This window comes from Artemia sp. Qi Xiang Cuo, chromosome 14 (genome assembly GCF_049724085.1).
Source record: "Artemia sp. Qi Xiang Cuo chromosome 14, ASM4972408v1, whole genome shotgun sequence".
Classification (NCBI taxonomy): Eukaryota; Metazoa; Arthropoda; class Branchiopoda; order Anostraca; family Artemiidae; genus Artemia; species Artemia sp. Qi Xiang Cuo.
In genome coordinates, this window is record NC_142807.1 from 24,273,003 (window position 1) to 24,289,940 (window position 16,938).

Here is a 16,938-nt window from a genome sequence, read left to right on the forward strand (position 1 = left end):
TTTCCGAAAAATTAGTTTCTCAAAAAAAAGGAAAGGCCATATTAAACTTAAGCTCAGGAGATACAAATACCTGTTAAAATTCAAACTCAAAACGACCAGAAAGTACTATTAAAGAATAAATGAAACCCAAAACGAACAGAAATTAAATAAACAATCATAGCGAAAAACATACAACAAGTAATAATATAAATGAATAAATAGATCTTGAAGCGAGTAATGCTTTGATTGAATATGAAAATAAAGCTTAAAACGAAAACAAATAGATTACTATTAAAGTATAAATGAAACTTAAAACGAACAGAAATTAAATAAACAATCAATGCGAACAAACATACAATGTATATTAATGTAAATGAATAAATAAATCTTAAAACGAGTGAAACTTAAATTGAATATACAAATCAAGTTTGAATCGAATAAAAACAACTACAAACACGAATTCGGATATCGCCTCACCATAAGAACCGAAAACCTGCAGCAGAACTGACGCCTTACTGGAAATAATAAGTTTGATTGTTCCTATTTGTGTAACATTAAAAAGCAGGGCATTAATGAAGATTGGTGAAAATAATTATAAGCCAATGTATATTAAATTGGAGATGCACATTTTTTTTCGGTAGACTTATTTGATTTTTTTTTCAGTAAAGTACAAATTATATTTAGAAAGCATAGAAAGGCTTTTAGAAAGCATAGGGGCTTTGAACCCTACTCACATTAATCTATGCTCGTTTTGAGTTTGACTCGAATGTTTATTTTAATTTTTGTTCGTTTTGGGTTTCATTTATTTATTGATACTGATTTGGGGTAGTTGTATGCTTTGTAGATTATATGATAGTTTGGACGCCAGGTGTGGAAAATGTGAACCATACCACGACGGAATGGGGCTGCTACGAGAATTAGCCTACCCTCCACCCCCTAAATTGACCATGCGGATTCAAAAATACCAATGACACTTGCTTGCGAGTTGTGGAACACTCCGAAACTTGACATTTTATTATATTTTGGTGTTTCATGCAAGAAAATGCATGTTCCCCAAAGTTTGAGGCGTAGTTTTCCGCTCAAATAGAAATGCCTAGAAGCCATAGAATGTTTTCATAACAAATTAACACGACTAGTTACAAAAAATGGCAGAGTTAAAAAAAATGGCAAAACTATATGAGTCTTGAACAGTCTTGGAAAGTATAAACAAAATCATATTGAATATTAAATATATAATGATATTAATTGTTGAAAGATCAATCAGTTCAAGGTTTTTTTTCACTGTAATTTTTATTTTTATTTTCAATGCTGTAAGAACTAGAAAAGAATAGAGTTTCAATATACGTGTAATTTGTTTTAAGTGCAATGCAACAGACTCAAAATGTCTTAATCTTTTACAATTAAAAATTGAGGCAGCATCCATATTTTGCTTGTGGTAAAACTACATTTGTATTGATCATCCTTCAAAAGAACTAATAAATTAAACTCAATATTTGAGGCATAATGATATTAATTTCTAAAAGCTCATCAGTCATCACTCAAAATTTTACTGTAATTTTAATATTCATTTTCAATATTCAGTACAAAAGAAAACATTTGTAATATAATTCGTTTTCAGTAAAGCGCCAATGACGCAGCAGGTTTTAGGCTTCTGCAGTGAGACGATACCCAAACTCTTGTTTGTATTTATTTTAATTCGATTCAAACTTGATTTGCATATTCAATTTAAGCTTCACTCGTTTTAAGATTTATTTATTCATTTACATTAATATGTATTTTATGTTTGTTCGCATTGATTGTTTATTTAATTTCCGTTTGTTTTAAGTTTCATTTATACTTTAATAGCAAAATATTCGTTTTCGTTTTAAGCTTGATTTTCATATTCAATCCAAGCATTACTCGCTTTAAGATCTATTTATTCAATTATATTATTAATTGTTTTATGTTTTTTGCTATGATTGTTTGTTTAATTTCTGTTCGTTCTGGTTTTCATTTATTCTTTAATAGTAATTTCTGTTAGTTTTTATTTTGAATTTTAAAATGTATTTTTATCTCCATATCTTAAGTTTAAAATGGCCTTTACTTTTGCTTTGGAAAACTTATTTTTCGGAAAGTTTTTTTTTTTAATTAATTTTTGTTCGTTTTTGATTGCAAAAAGTTTCAAGTTTTTATGGAATGGGGGGGGGGGTTGCGTACTGTCCGATTATTCTTGACTTTAAAAAACGGATATATAACTTTCAATTTAAATCGAATTAAGATTTTTTCAAAGTCTATACGATTACCTCTTTCATAAAAACCTTATATATGAACAATAGACAGCTTGCATAACTTGTGGACAGCGATTGACAAAAATGAATGGATTGAAAAAATAGCTCCAATAAGGGGGTTTTGACCATTTCACTTGCTGACACAAAGGGATCATGACTGTTTGGAATTGACCTTAATAGGAATTTGTGTGCCAAAGCAATTTTGCATCTATCACAGACTATGTATTTTAACCTTATAATTGGATAATTATAATAGATTTCCTATGTGTTCTTCCCATACAAAACCCCTTCCCATTAATAAGTGTTCTTCCCTTAATAAGTTATGCCCCAGGGCATAACTTACAACGCCTACCCCTGGGCCCTGGTGGGCTGTGTCGACACCGGAGTTTTTAGTTATCAGAACTTTGAACTATTTTAACAAAATGTCTATCTCAAAATTTTTATCTGATGCATTTAGGGCGTGGAGGAGGGAGAAGGGCTAATTGCTCTTCAATCTCTTTTGACTCTTAAAAAGTGAACAAGAACTTTCAATTTTCAATCAAATGAGCCCTCTCTAAAGTTTATACGAGCATCCCTTCCATAAGAAATAATATGAAGGATTCGGAGAATCCTTAAATTACAACCCTTGCCCTGAGGGCTTTGGGGGAGTTTTAATCCTCAAAGACCTAATTTCCAGAACTTAAAACTACGTTTAATAAAATGACTCTTAAAATTTTGATTGGATGTGTTCGGGGAATAGTAGGGCATGAGAGGGGGGGTTATTTGCCCTCCAGTCACTTTTGACTATTAAAAAGGGCACTATCCCTCAGAATTTTCAATCGAATGAGACTTATTTGAAGTTCTTGCGACAACGCCTTCGGGAAAAACTCTGTGTACCCCCAGGGTATAAGTTACGACCATTGCCCTGAGGGTTGTGGGGGATTGTCCTCCTCAAAAACATATTTTCTATCTTGAAATCAACTAAACTGAACAAAAATGGCTATTTTCAAAATGTTCCTGGGTGTGTTTGGGGAAAAAATGGGCGTGGGGGGCTAGTTTAACTCCAATCACTTTCGACTATTATAAAGTGCACAAGCCCTTTAATTGCCATTCAATTAAATCTTTTTTGAAGTTTCTACAACGGCTCATTCTATACAAACCTTATATGACCCAGGGGCATAACTTTAAACTCTTGCCCTGAGGGTTGTGGGAGAGTGTCCTCCTCAAATATATATTTTCAATCTGAAAATCAACTACGCTGAACAAAAATGGCTATCTCAAAATTTTTTTTGGATGTGTTTGGGGGAATGATGGGCGTGGGGGTGGGGGGGTTGCTAGTTGCCCTACAATCACTTTTGTCTATTAAAAAGGGCACTATCCCTTTGAATTTCCAATCGAATGAGCCTTTTTTGAAGTTTCTACGACAACTCCATCTAAAAAAACCTAGTATGCCCCCAAGGCATAACTTAAAACCCTTGCTCTGAGGGTTGTGGGCAAGTTTCATCCTCAAAAACATGTATTCTATCTGAAAATGAACTACGCTGAACAAAATGGCTATCTAAAAATTTTTATTGGATGTGTTTGGGTGAATGATGGGGGTGGGGGGGGGGGGCGAGTTGCACTCCAATGACTTTCGACTATTAAAAAGGGCACTATACCTTTGAATTTCCAATTGAATGAGCCTGTTTTGAAGTTTCTACGACAACGTCTTCTATAAAAACCTTATATGCCCCCAGGGCATATCTTAAAACCCTTGCCCTGAAGGTTCTGGAGGAGTGTCCTCCTCAAAAACATATTTTCTATCTGGAAATCAACTACGCCGAACAAAATGGCTATCTCAAAATTTTGATTGGATGTGTTTGGGGAAATGATGGGCGTTGGGGGAGGGGGGCTAGTTGCACTCCAATCACTTTCGACTATTAAAAAGGGCACAAGCCCTTTAAGTTCAAATTGAATGAGCCTGTTTTGAAGTTTCTACGACAACACCTTCTATAAAAACCTTATATGCCCCCAGGGCATAACTTAAAACCCTTGCCCTGAGGATTGTAGGGGATTAACCTCCTCAAAAATATAATGTCTATCAGGAAATCAACTACGCTGAACAAAATGGCTATCTCAAAATTTTGATTGGATGTGTTTGGGGAAATGATGGGCGCGGGGGGGGGGAAGGGGGCTAGTTACACTCCAATCACTAACGACTATTAAAATGGACACTAGCCCTTTAATTTCCAACGAATGAGCTTGTCTTGAAGTTTCTACGACAACGCTTTCTATAAAAACCTTATATGCCCCCAGGGCATAACTTAAAACCCTTGCCCTGAGGGTTGTGAGGGAGTTTTTTCCTCAAAAATATATTTTCTATTTGGAAATCAACTACGCTCATCAAAATGGCTAACTCAAAATTTTGATTGTATGTGTTTGGGGGAATGACGGGCGTGGGGAGGGGGTTAGTTGCCGTCCAATCATTTTCGACTATTAAAAAGGGCAGCAGCCCTATGAAATTTAGAATCGAATGAGCCTGTTATGAAGATTCTACGACAACGCCTTCTATAAAAAACCTTATATGCCCCCAGAACATAACTTAAAATCCTTGTCCTGAGAGTTGTGGGGGAGTGTCCTCCTCAAAAATATATTCTCTATCTGGAAATCAACTACGGTGAACAAAATGGCTATCTCAAAATTTCGACTGGATGTGTTTGGGGAAATGATGGGCGTGGGGGGGGGGGACTAGTTACACTCCAATCACTTTCGACTATTAAAAAGGGCACTAGCTCTTTAATTTCCAATCGAATGAGCCTGTTTTGAAGTTTCTACGACAACGCCTTCTATAAAAACCTTATATGCCCCCAGGGCATAACTTAAAACCCTTGCCCTGAGGGTTTTGCCCTGAGGGATCCTCCTCAAAATATATTTTCTATCTGGAAATCAACTACGCTGAACAAATTTGCTATCTCAAAATTTTGATTGGATGTGTTTGGGGGAATGATGGGCATGGGAGGGGGGGGCTAGTTGCCCTTCAATCATTTTTTACTATTAAAAGGCACTAGAACTCTTGATTTCCAATCAAATGGGCCCCATTTGAAGCTTCTAAGATGACCCCTTCCATATGAAGGGCCTCTGGAAAAAAAAAAAAAAATACATTGGAGCCGTATGGCCTTTACTATAGGCAACGCTACAGCGTTGCCTCTGACTAATTAAAAAAAAAATTCCGAACAATAAGTTTATTTGTATAAAAAAATTAAAATAAAAGCATTAAAAATAAAAATAAAATTAGGGTGAAATAAATTCTTGAACTGATGTATCTTTCAACAACTAATATTATTATATATCAAATATTCAATTTGATGTTGTTTATAATTTCCAAGACTGCTCAAGACGCATATAGTTTTCAGTAAAGTGCCAATGACGCAAATAGGTGTTAGACTTTTACAGTAACAGAAGGAGGCGATACCCAAACTCTTGTTTGTAGTGATTTTTGTTCGTTTCAAGCTTGATTAGCATATTCAATTTAAGTTTCACTCGTTGTAAGATTTGTTTATTCATTTACGTTAATATCTATTGTATGTTTGTTTGCATTGGTTGTTTATTTAATTCTGTTCGTTTTAAGTTTCATTTATACTTCAATAGCAAAGTATGTTTTTTCGTTTAAAGTTTGATTTTCATATTCAATCTAAGCATTACTCGCTTTTGGATCTATTTGTTCATTTAAATTATTACTTGTTGTATTTTTTTTTATATGATTGTTTATTTAGTTTCTGTTCGTTTTGGGTTTCATTTATTCTTTAATAGTAATTTTTGGTCGTTTTCAGTTAGAACTTTAACAGGTATTTGTATCTGTTGAGCTTAAGTTTAAAATGACCTTTGATAAGATAAGATAAGATTTATTTATAATCAATTAATCATACAAGAAAACACATTGTGCTAATCCCCCAAAGGCTCCTAGGCCTGTAATAGAGGGGAATACATACCGTTTAAATCAAACACTAAATCAATAGAAAAACATTAAAATAGGCCTACATTGAAAAATCCAATCAATACATACAATCCAACCACAACACTCCTAATCCCCCTCGAAAGGCTCCATGGCCAGGGAAAAACTTATTGTTCGGAAGTTTTTTTTAATTAATTTTTGTTCGTTTTTGATTGCAAAAAGTTTCAAGTTTTTTAAAAATTCCTTATTTCAAAATCAAACTTAAAAAAAAAAAATCAAATCTTCATCGAAGTACCAAAACTGCTGTCAAATCGACAACGACAAAGCGAAAAAATTTTCCTCCCTTTGAAGTGACCCCCCTTTGGAGTTTATCCGATGACTCTTTCTATATGAAGTGTATCTGGGAAAAAATAAATGGAATGTGGGGGGAGGCTAGCTACCCTTCAATCACTTTTTACTCTTAAAAAGTGAATTACAAGTTTCAATTTCCAATCAAATGAGCCCTCTATTAAGTTTATACGAGCATCCTTTCCATAACAACCATATGTGACCCCATGGCATAACTTACAACGCCTACCCCCGGGCCCTTTGGGGCTGTGTCGACACCGGAGTTCTTGTTATCTGAACTTTGAACTATTTTTAACAAAATGTCTATCTCAAAATTTTTAATCTGATGCATTTAGGGCGTGGAGGGGGGACTAGTGGCCCTCCAATCTCTTTGACTCTTAAAAAGTGAACGAGAACAGTCACTTTCCGGTCAAATGAACCTTTTCCAAAGTTTATACAAGCATCCCTTCTATAAAAACTACATATACCTCCAGAGCATTATTTACAACTCCTGCCTCCGGGCCATGGGGGGTTGTGTCGACACAGGAGTTTTTCTTATCTGACATTTGAATTATTTTGAATGAAATGGCTATTTTAAAAATTTTATCGAATAGGCTTGGGGAGAAAGGGTGTGCGTGGGAGGAGGGGCGTTTCTAGTTGGCCCCGGATATCTTTTGACTCTTAAAAAGTGAACTAGAACTTTCAATTTCCAATCAAATGAGTCCTCTCTGAAGTTTATACGAGCATCCCTTTCGTAAGAACCATACACGCCCCCAGGACAACACTTACAACGCCTACCCCCTGGGGGGTTGTGTTGACACCGGAGTTTTTGCTATCTAATTTTAAACAATTAAAAAAAAACTGGCTATCTCAAAATTTGTAGCGGATGGGTTTAGGGGGAAAAGAGCATGGGCGGGGGGGTAGTTGCCTTTAAATCTCTTGACTCTTAAAAAGTGAAATAGAACTTTCAATTTCCAATCAAATGAGCCCTGTATGAAGTTTATACGAGCATTCCTTTCACAAGAACCATACATGCCCTTAGGGCGTAACTTAGAACGCCTTCTTCCGGGCCCGGGGGGGTTCTGTTGACTCCGGAGTTTTTCTTATCCGACCTTTGAACTATTTTTTTTTCAACAAAATGTCTATCCCAAAATTTTCATCAGATGGGTTTGGAAAAAGAAGCCGTGGGTGGGGGGGGGGGCTAGTTGCTTTCGGATCTCTTTTGACTATTAAAAAGTTAACTCGAACTTTCAATTTCCGATCAAATGAGCCCTCTAAAGTTTATACGAGTATCCCTTTCATGGGAACCATATATGCCCCCGGGTATAACTTACAACGACTGCCCCCGGGCCCTGGGGGGTTGTTTCGACACGGCCCCCGGCCCGTGAGGGGGGGGGGCTAGTTGTCCTCCAATCTCTTTTGACTCTCAAAAACTGAACTAGAACTTTCAATTTCAAACCAAATTAGCCCTCTGAAGTTTTTACGAGCATCCATTCCATAAGAAACATATATTCTCCCAGGGCATAACCTACAACGCCTGCCATCGGGCCCTGGGGGGCTGTGTCGACCCCTCCGTTTTCTTTATATGATCTTTGAACTATTTTAAAAAAAAATGGCTATATCATCGTTCTCTTTGGGTGAGTTTGGGAAACAAAGGGCGTGGAGGGAGGGGGGCTAGTTGCCTTACGACCTTTCTTGAATCCTAAAAATTAAACTACAACTTTCAATTTCCAATTAAAAAAGCCCTCTTTAAAGTTTATACGAACATCCATTCCATAAGAACCATATATGCCCCCAGGGCATAACTTACAATGCTTGTCCCCGCGCCTTGGTGGGTTGTGTCCATCCTTGAATTTTGTAATATTTTCTTTGAACTGTTGTAGAAGAAATGTAAGCCCCAAAATGTTTATCGCATGTTTTTGGAAGAAAGGGCGTGGGGGGGGGCTGGTTATCCTCCAATATAGTTCAACACTTAAAAAGTGAACTAGGACTTTCATTTTCCAATCAAATGAGCCCTCTATTCAGTTTGTACGAGCATTCCTTCCCTAATAACCATATATGCCCGCAGGGCATAACTTATAACCCTTGCCCTGAAGACCTTGGAGGGGAGTGTCATGCTCAAAGACAGAATTTCCAGAATTTTTAACTACGTTGAATAAAATGGCTATCTCAAAATTTTGATTGGATGTGTCTGGGGAAATGCAATAAAGGCACTAGAAATCTCGATTTACAATCGAATGAGCCCCCTTGGAAGTTTTTACGACGACCTATTCCATATGAAGCGCCTCTTCCAATCACTTTCTACTATTAATTAAAAAAAAATTTTCCACAAAATAAGTTTTTTAAAGAAAAGTAAAGAACCCCATTTAACAAAAAATGAGCAAAAATAGAATCAAATAATCTACCAAGCGTGAAACTACCACAAATCAACTTCGATAAATAAATGAAACCCAAAACAAACAGAAATTACAATAAATAACCGAGTCAAACTCAAAACGAGCAGAAATTACCATAAGTTGGGCTCAAAACCACTGTGTCTTCCCAAGGCCAGAACATAATTTGAACTTTACTGAAAAAATATAAATGTTTTCACTTTTACAACTTTAATAAATCAAATAATATCAATATTTTGATTACTAAATATCAGTATATGTATATTAAACTGACAATGCACATTCATTTGTATTTTTTTTAGTAAAGTGAAAATCATGGGAAGGCATAGGGGTTTTGAACCCAACTTATGTTAATTTCTGCTCGTTTTGAGTTTGACTCGGTTATATATTGTAATTTCTGTTTCAATAAAAACCTTATATGCCCCCAGGGCATAATTTACAACCCTTGTTCTGAGGGCTGTGGGGAAGTGTCCTCCTCAAAAGCATAATTTCTATCTGGAAATCCGCAACACTGAACAAAATGGCTATCTAAAAATTATTGATTGGATGTGTTTGGGGAAAAGGTGGGCGAGAGAGGGGGGCTAGTTGCCCTCAAATCATGTTCGACTATTAAAAAGGGCACTAGACCTTTGAATGTCCAATCGAATGAGCCCTTTTTCAAGTTTTTACGACAATGATTTCAATAAAACTTATACGCCCTAGGGCATAACTTATAACCCTTGCCCTGAAGAGGGTAGGGGGAGTGTCCTGCTCAAAAGGATAATTTCCTGAACTTTAACTGCTTGGAACAAAATGGCTATCTCAAAATTTTGATTGGATGTGTTGGGGGAAATGGTGGGCGTGGAAGGGGTGTTAGTTGCCTTCCAATTACTTTTGACTAACTAGCCATTTCAATTTCTAATCGAATGAGCCCTTTTTGAAGTTTCTACGACAACGCGTTCTATAAAAAACTTTTCCTCAAAGACCTAATTTACAGAACTTAAAACTACGTTGAATAAAATGGCTGTCTCAAACTTTTGATTGGATGTATTTTGGGAAAAGGTGGGCGTAAGAGGGGTGTTAGTTGCCCTCCCATCACTTTCGGCTATTAAAAAGGGCACTAGCCCTTTGAATTTCCATACGAATTAGCCTTTTTTGAAGTTTCTACGACAACGCCTTCTATGAAAACCTTATATGCCCCCAGGGCATTACTTACAACCCTTGTCCTGAAGGCTGTGGAGGAGTGTCCTCCTCAAAAACATAATTTATATCTGGAAATCAACTATGCTGAACAAAATTTTTATCTCAAAATTTTGATTGGATGTGCTGCAAGAAAGGAGAGGTGTGTAAGGGGTGTTAGTCGGATTATAGTCAACTTTTAACGTTAAAAAGACCACAATGCACTTCAATTTTCAATCGAATCAGTCCTTTTTAAAGTTTCTGCGACTGCTCCTTTCGTCCGATATATTCTCCTCCAAAGGAAAAAATAATAAATATTACATATTGCCAACATCGTTCTTATATGCCCTCAGGGCATAACTTAAAACCTTTGCCCCGAGGATTGTGGGGGAGTGTCCTTCTCAAAAATATTTTCTATCTGGAAATCTACTACGCTTAACAAAATGCCTATATAAAAATTTGGCTGGGAGGGGTTTGGGCACGGAGAGGCGCGGGGGGAGGGCTGGTTGCCCTCCCATCATTTTTGACTATTAAAAAGGGCACTAGCCACTTCAATGTCCAATTGAATGAGCCCTTTTCGAAGTTTCTACGACAACTCCTTCGATACGAAGTGCCCTGGTATGAAAAAAAAATAAATATTACATTGTGCCCACATCGTTCTTTACTTAGGCAGCGCTATCGCGCTGCCTATGATTAAAAAGGGCACTAGCTATTTAAATTTCCAATCGAATGAGCCCTATTTGCAGTCCTATGACAACGCATTCTATAAAAAACCTTATATGCCCCCAGGACATAACTTACAACCCTTGCCCTGAGGGCTGGGGGGGGGGGGGGTTGTTGTCCTCAGAGACCTAATTTCTAGAATTTCCAATCACGTTGAACAAAATGGTTATCTCAAAATTTTGATTGGATGTGTTTGGTGAAAAGGTGGTTGTGAGAGGGGGGTTAGTTACCCACCAATCACTTTCGACTATTAAAAAAGGCACTATCCCTTTGAATTTCCAATCGAATGAGCCCTTTTTTAAGTTTCCACGACTAAGCTTTCTATAAAAGCTTGCATGCCCCCAGGGCATAACTTACAACCCTTGCCCTGAGGGCTTTGGGGGAGTGTCCTCCTGAAAAACATAATTTTTATGGTGAAATCAACTACGTAGAGCAAAATGGCTGTCTCAAAATTTTGATCGGATGTGTTTGGGGAAATGGTGGGCGTGGAAGGGGTGTTCGTTGCATTCCAGTCACTTTTGACCCTTAATAAAGGCACTCGAAATCTCGATTTCCAATCGAATGACCCCTTTGAAGTTTTTACGACGACCTATTCCATATGAAGTGCCTCTGGAAAAAAAAAAAATAAAAAACACTGGAGCCGTATGGCCTTTACTATAGGCAACGCTATAGCGTTGGCTCTGATTAAAGACAAAAACGTCTTTATTTGTATGCAAGTAAATAGATTTAAAACTTAAGCAGGCAAAATTGCCATGAACTACTGGGGGAAGGCTAACCCCACCCCAAACCCCTGGCTAAGCGTACTTAGATATGATTTTCCCTTAGGCAAAAACTCAAAGGAATGGAAGGAAATTTAGCATTAGTGGTTGAGTGATCTATTCCATTTTCTTCTTTTTACTTCTGTGTTTAAAAACGTCTGGTTTTAAAGGCCTGGGGGAGCTTAAAGGCCTTTGAAATAACGTCACGGATGATGGGGACAAGAATACTACACGTGTTTCAAAGTGTGCTTAAAAGTCAAAGAACTAAGGGTGATTTCCGTGGGATGGATTTTATTTCACTTTGAGTAAGAAGGAAGTACTTAAGGAAGTTTATATTGAAAGATAACACTTAATTTCATATTTAATTGGGGGGGGGGGGTTTATGTCATTTTGTTGAAATATATATCTGCGCGATCTAAGGATGAAAATGTTTGGGTAAAAAAAAGGATATAAAGTAACTCTTCAAAATGTGGAAATGAATCGTCAAATGAATATTAGAACTACTCAGAGGTATATTTGTATGGAAATGCTACACAGAATTGGCCCATGCAATGATTAAAAAATATATTTTTTGACATTAATCTCATTTTTTCTACTTTCATTTTGTTTAGAAACAGGACCCTTGTGGCTTTCGTATTATAATAAAAAATTGTATACATGGTGTTTTTGTAAAACTATTTAAAAGCTAAGTTTCCTATGCTGTGAAATTTAATAGATTCTGAGGCACTGTAGCTCATTGACTTGGCTTTGACCTTTGAGCAGCATAAAAAAGATGCATTTTTTAATAATTGAAGGGGATGGAGAGGAAGCTGCAAGTAATCAGACAGTTCTTGGTTCAACCAAACTGTAAGTAAGGAGCGATGCGGCTCAATAGTAACCGAAACTCTAAGAAACAAAGTCTTGATAACAATAGATACATCAAAAGAATTGAATTTTCAAATTATTTAAAACTCATCCAATTTACTGGTACCCCATCAAATGTTACGAGCCTGAAAAAATTTGTCCAGTTTTTGAAAAAGAGGGGAAACACTCCAAAAACATTAAGTGATCTTAATGAAATCATACCATCAGATTCAGCATACCGGAGAACCGTACTGCAGAGGTTTCAAGCTCCTATGTAAAAAAATGTGGAATTTTGGATTTTTTTTGCCAGAAGAAAGACGGATGCGTCTTTATTTGTTTGTTTGTTGTTGTTTTTTTTCTCAGGGGTGACCATATCGAACAAATGATCGTAAAAGATCGGAAGAGGGCTCATTTGATCGGAAATCAAAAGTTGTTTTGCCCTTTTTAAGTTATCAAAAATATTGGTGGGCTACTAACCCCCCTCCCACGCTCATTTTTTCCCAAAGTCAGCCGATCAAAATTTTGAGATAGCCATTTTGTTCAGCATAGTCGAAAAATCTAATAACTATCTATCTTTGAGGATGACATACCCCAACCCAGTCCCCGGGGGAACGGCTGTAAGTTATGGACGTTGCCCATTGTTTACATATAGTATTGGTTATTGGGAAGTATACAGACGTTTTCAGGGAGATTTTTCTGGTGGGAGGGTCGGGGGGGGGGGGTACCTTGGAGGATCTTTCCATGGGGGAATTTTCCGTGGAAGGGGATCCAGATTTCCCAGCATTATTTAAAAAACGATCAGAGATTAAATAAAAAAACAAACAAGTTTTTTCAGCTGAAAGGGAGGGGCAACATTAAAACTTAAAACGAACAGAAATTGTACTGTATATGAGGGGGGGGGGTCGTCCCCTCATCAATACCTCGCTCTTTACGCTAAAGTTTTTTTTTAGTACTTTTAAAGAAACTATTTATTCTAATTAAAGAATTGGGACAAAATTGGAACTTTAGCGTAAAGGGCGAGGTATTGACAAGGGAGCGACCCTCCTCATATACGTAATCATTTCTGTTCGTTTTAAGTTTTAATCTTGTTGCTTACTTTCAGTTAAAAACTTTTTTTATTTAATTTTATTATTTAACATAATAGTTTGTTCGTTAATTAATACCAATCGTTTGGGCCTTGGAATACTTTTAAAATTTAATTTTGATGAAAAATTAGACTGTTAAAAACCAAGAATATTTTCAAAAAGGAGGGCTTGCCAGTATGTACAATTGGCAGTCCTGATTTATTTTTTTTAATTTTCTCCACAATATAGGAACAGAAAACGAATTCTCTTGTTTGTTTGCCAGTATTAGTTTTTAATCATAGGCAGCGCGCGAGCGCTTCCTAAGTATAGAACGATGTGGGCACAATGTGTTTTTTTTTTTTCGTCTTCTTCTTCAGTCGGGCACTTCGTATCGAAGGAGTTGTCGTAAAAACTTTGAAAAGGGCTCATACGATTGGAAATTGGAGTGGCTAGCGCCCTTTTTAATAGTCGAAATTGATTGGAGGGCAACTAGCCCCCCCCCCCCCCACGCCCATCATTCCCCAAACACATCCAATCAAAATTTTGAGATAGCCATTTTGTTCAGCGTAGTTGATTTCCTGATGGAAAATGTGTTTTTGAGGAGGACACTCTCTCACAACCCTCAGTGCATGGGTTCTAAGTTATGCCCTGACGGAATATAAGAACAATGTTGGCACAATGTACTATGTATTATTTTTTTTTTTCTTTAGAGAAGGGCACTTCATATGGAAGGGTTCGTCGTAGAAACTTCAAAAGGGGTTCATTCAATTAGAAATTGAGAGTTCTAGTGTCCTTTTTAACAGTCGAAAGCGATTGGAGGGCAAATAGCCCCCTCCCACGCCCATCATTCCCCCAAACACATCCAATCAAAATTTTGAGATATCCATTTTGTTCATTGTAGTTGATTTCCAGATAGAAAATATGTTTTTCAGGAGGACACTCCCCCACAACCCTCAGGGCAAGGTTTTTAAGTTATGCCCTGGGGGCATTTAAGGTTTTTATAGAAGGCGTTGTCGTAGAAACGTCGAAAAAGGCTCACTCGATTTGAAATTCAAAGGGCTAGTTCCCCTTTTTAATAGTCGAAAGTGATTGGAGGGCAAATAGCCACCCCCCTACGCCCATATTTCCCCAAACACATCCAATCAAATTTTTTAGATAGCCACTTTGTTCAGCGTAGTTGATTTCTGGATAGAAAATATGTTTTTGACGAGGACAGTCCCCCACAACCTTCAGGGCAAGGATTTTAAGTTATGCCCTGGGGGCATATACGGTTTTTATAGAAGGCATTGTCGTAGAAACTTCAAAAAGGCTCGTTCGATTGGAAATTCAAAGGGCTACTGCCCTTTTCAATAGTCGAAAGCGATAGGAGGGCAACTAGCTCACCCCACGCCCATCATTTCCCTAAACAAATCCAATCAAAATTTGTTGTCGTAGAAACTTCAAAAAAAGCTCATTCGATTGGAAATTCAAAGGGCTAGTGCCTTTTTTAATAGTCGAAACTGATTGGAGGGCAACTAGCCCCCTCCCACGCCCATCATTCCCCCAAAACATCCAATAAAAATTTTGAGATAGCCATTTTGTTCAACGTAGTTGATTTCCAGATAGAAAATATATTTTTAATGAGGACACACCCCCACAACCCTCAGGGCAAGGATTATAAGTTTTGCCCTGGTGGCATATAAGGTTTTTATTGAAATTTTTGTCGTAGAAACTTGAAAAACGGCTCCTTCGATTTGAAATTCAAATGGATAGTACCCTTTTTAATAGTCGAAAGTGATTTGATCGTAACTAACCCCCCTCTCACGCCCACCTTTTCCCCAAACACACACAATCAAAATTTGTAGATAGCCTTTTTATTCAACGTAATTGAACGTCTTGTAAATTATGTATTTAAGGATGACAACCCCTCCCCCCACAGCCCTAAGGGCAAGGGTTATAATTTATGCCCTGGGGCATATAAAGTTTTTATTGAAAGCGTTGTCGTAGAAACTTCAAAAGGGCTCATTCAATTGGAAATTGAAAGAGCTAGTGCCATTTTTAATAGTTAAAAGTGATTGGATAGTGACTAACTCCCCTCTTCCGCCCACCATTTTCCAAAAAACATATTTGAGATACCCATTTTGTTCAGCGTAGTTGAACGTTCTGGAAATTAGGTCTCTTAGGATGATAACCCCCTCAGAGCCCGCAGTGCAAGGGTTGTAAGTTATGACCTGGGGGCATATAAGGTTTATATAGAAAGTTGTTGTATAAATCATAGGCATCGCGATCACGCTACCTAAGTAAAGAAGGGGACACTCGAGAACGAGACAAGAAACGGTGAATAAGTAAAGAGGAGGACACTCCCCCACATCCCTCAGGGCAAGGGTTTTAAGTTATGCCCTGGTGGCATGTAAGAACGGTGTTGGCACAATGTATTATTTATTAATTATTTCCTTTAGAGCAGGGCACTTCGTATCGAAGAAGATGTCGTAAAAACTTCGAAAAGCGCTCATTCAATTGGAAATTGGAGTGGCTTGTGCCCTTTTTAATAGTCGAAAGTGATTGGAAGGCGACTAACACCCTCTCACGCCCACCATTTCCCCAAACCCACCAAATCAAAATTTTGAGATAGCCATTATGCTTAACGTAGTCGAAAATTCGGGAAAATCGGTCTTAGTGGATGACAACTACCCTAGCAAACCTTAGGGTAAGGGTTGTAATTTATGCCCTGGGGGCATATAAGGTGTTTATAGAAAGTGTTGTCGTTTCCAAAAGGGCTCATTCGATTGGAAATCGAAAGGCCTAGTGTCCTTTTTAATAGTCGAAAGTGACTAGAAGGCTTGACGTTTTTATAGTACAGATCGAAGTGGGTATAATGTATTATTTTTTGTTGTTGTTGCTGTTGTTTAGACCTGGCCACTTCGTATCAAAGGAGTTGCCGCGGAAACTTTGAAAAGGGCTCATTCGACTGAAAATAGCCAGGGCTGATGCCCGTTTTAATTGTCGAAAGTGATTGGAGGACAACTAATCCCCTTTTCACTCCCACCATCCCACGCCGACCCTCCCATTTCTGCTCTTAAAATTTAAGTAAATCAAAATAGCGTAAGTGTATCCAAGCTAAAAAAGAAAGTAAACAGATTTTTTTGCGAATGGTATTAAGTTTTCCATTTCAGGTCAACTAGAGGAGGTATGAAACTAAATTAAACAGTACTATTTGTGTCCAGATTTTTAAAAGGGTGTATGTTTTTAAGAATTGCTGGAAAATTTTCTACAGCATACAAATAGCAGGCCAAACTATAGAGTCTTCAAAAACGAAAAGATTTAAAGTACTATTTTCTTTTTCCACAAAATAAGTTTTTCAAAGAAAAGTAAAGAACTCCATTAAACAAAAAAATGAGCAAAAATAAAATCAAATAATCTACCAAGCGTGAAACTACCGCAAATCAGCATCGATAAATAAATGAAACCCAAAACGAACAAAAATTACAATAAATAACCGAGTCAAACTCGAAACGAGCAGAAATTAATGTAAGTTGG

The 16,938-nt window shown here is 37.2% G+C and overlaps 1 protein-coding gene across 2 annotated transcripts in view; it reads left to right on the top strand.

The window, feature by feature from the left end:
* Window positions 1–16,938, top strand: part of rictor (rapamycin-insensitive companion of Tor) — a 211,888-nt gene that overhangs the window by 100,288 nt on the left and 94,662 nt on the right. The gene's annotated exons all lie outside the window — the stretch shown is intronic.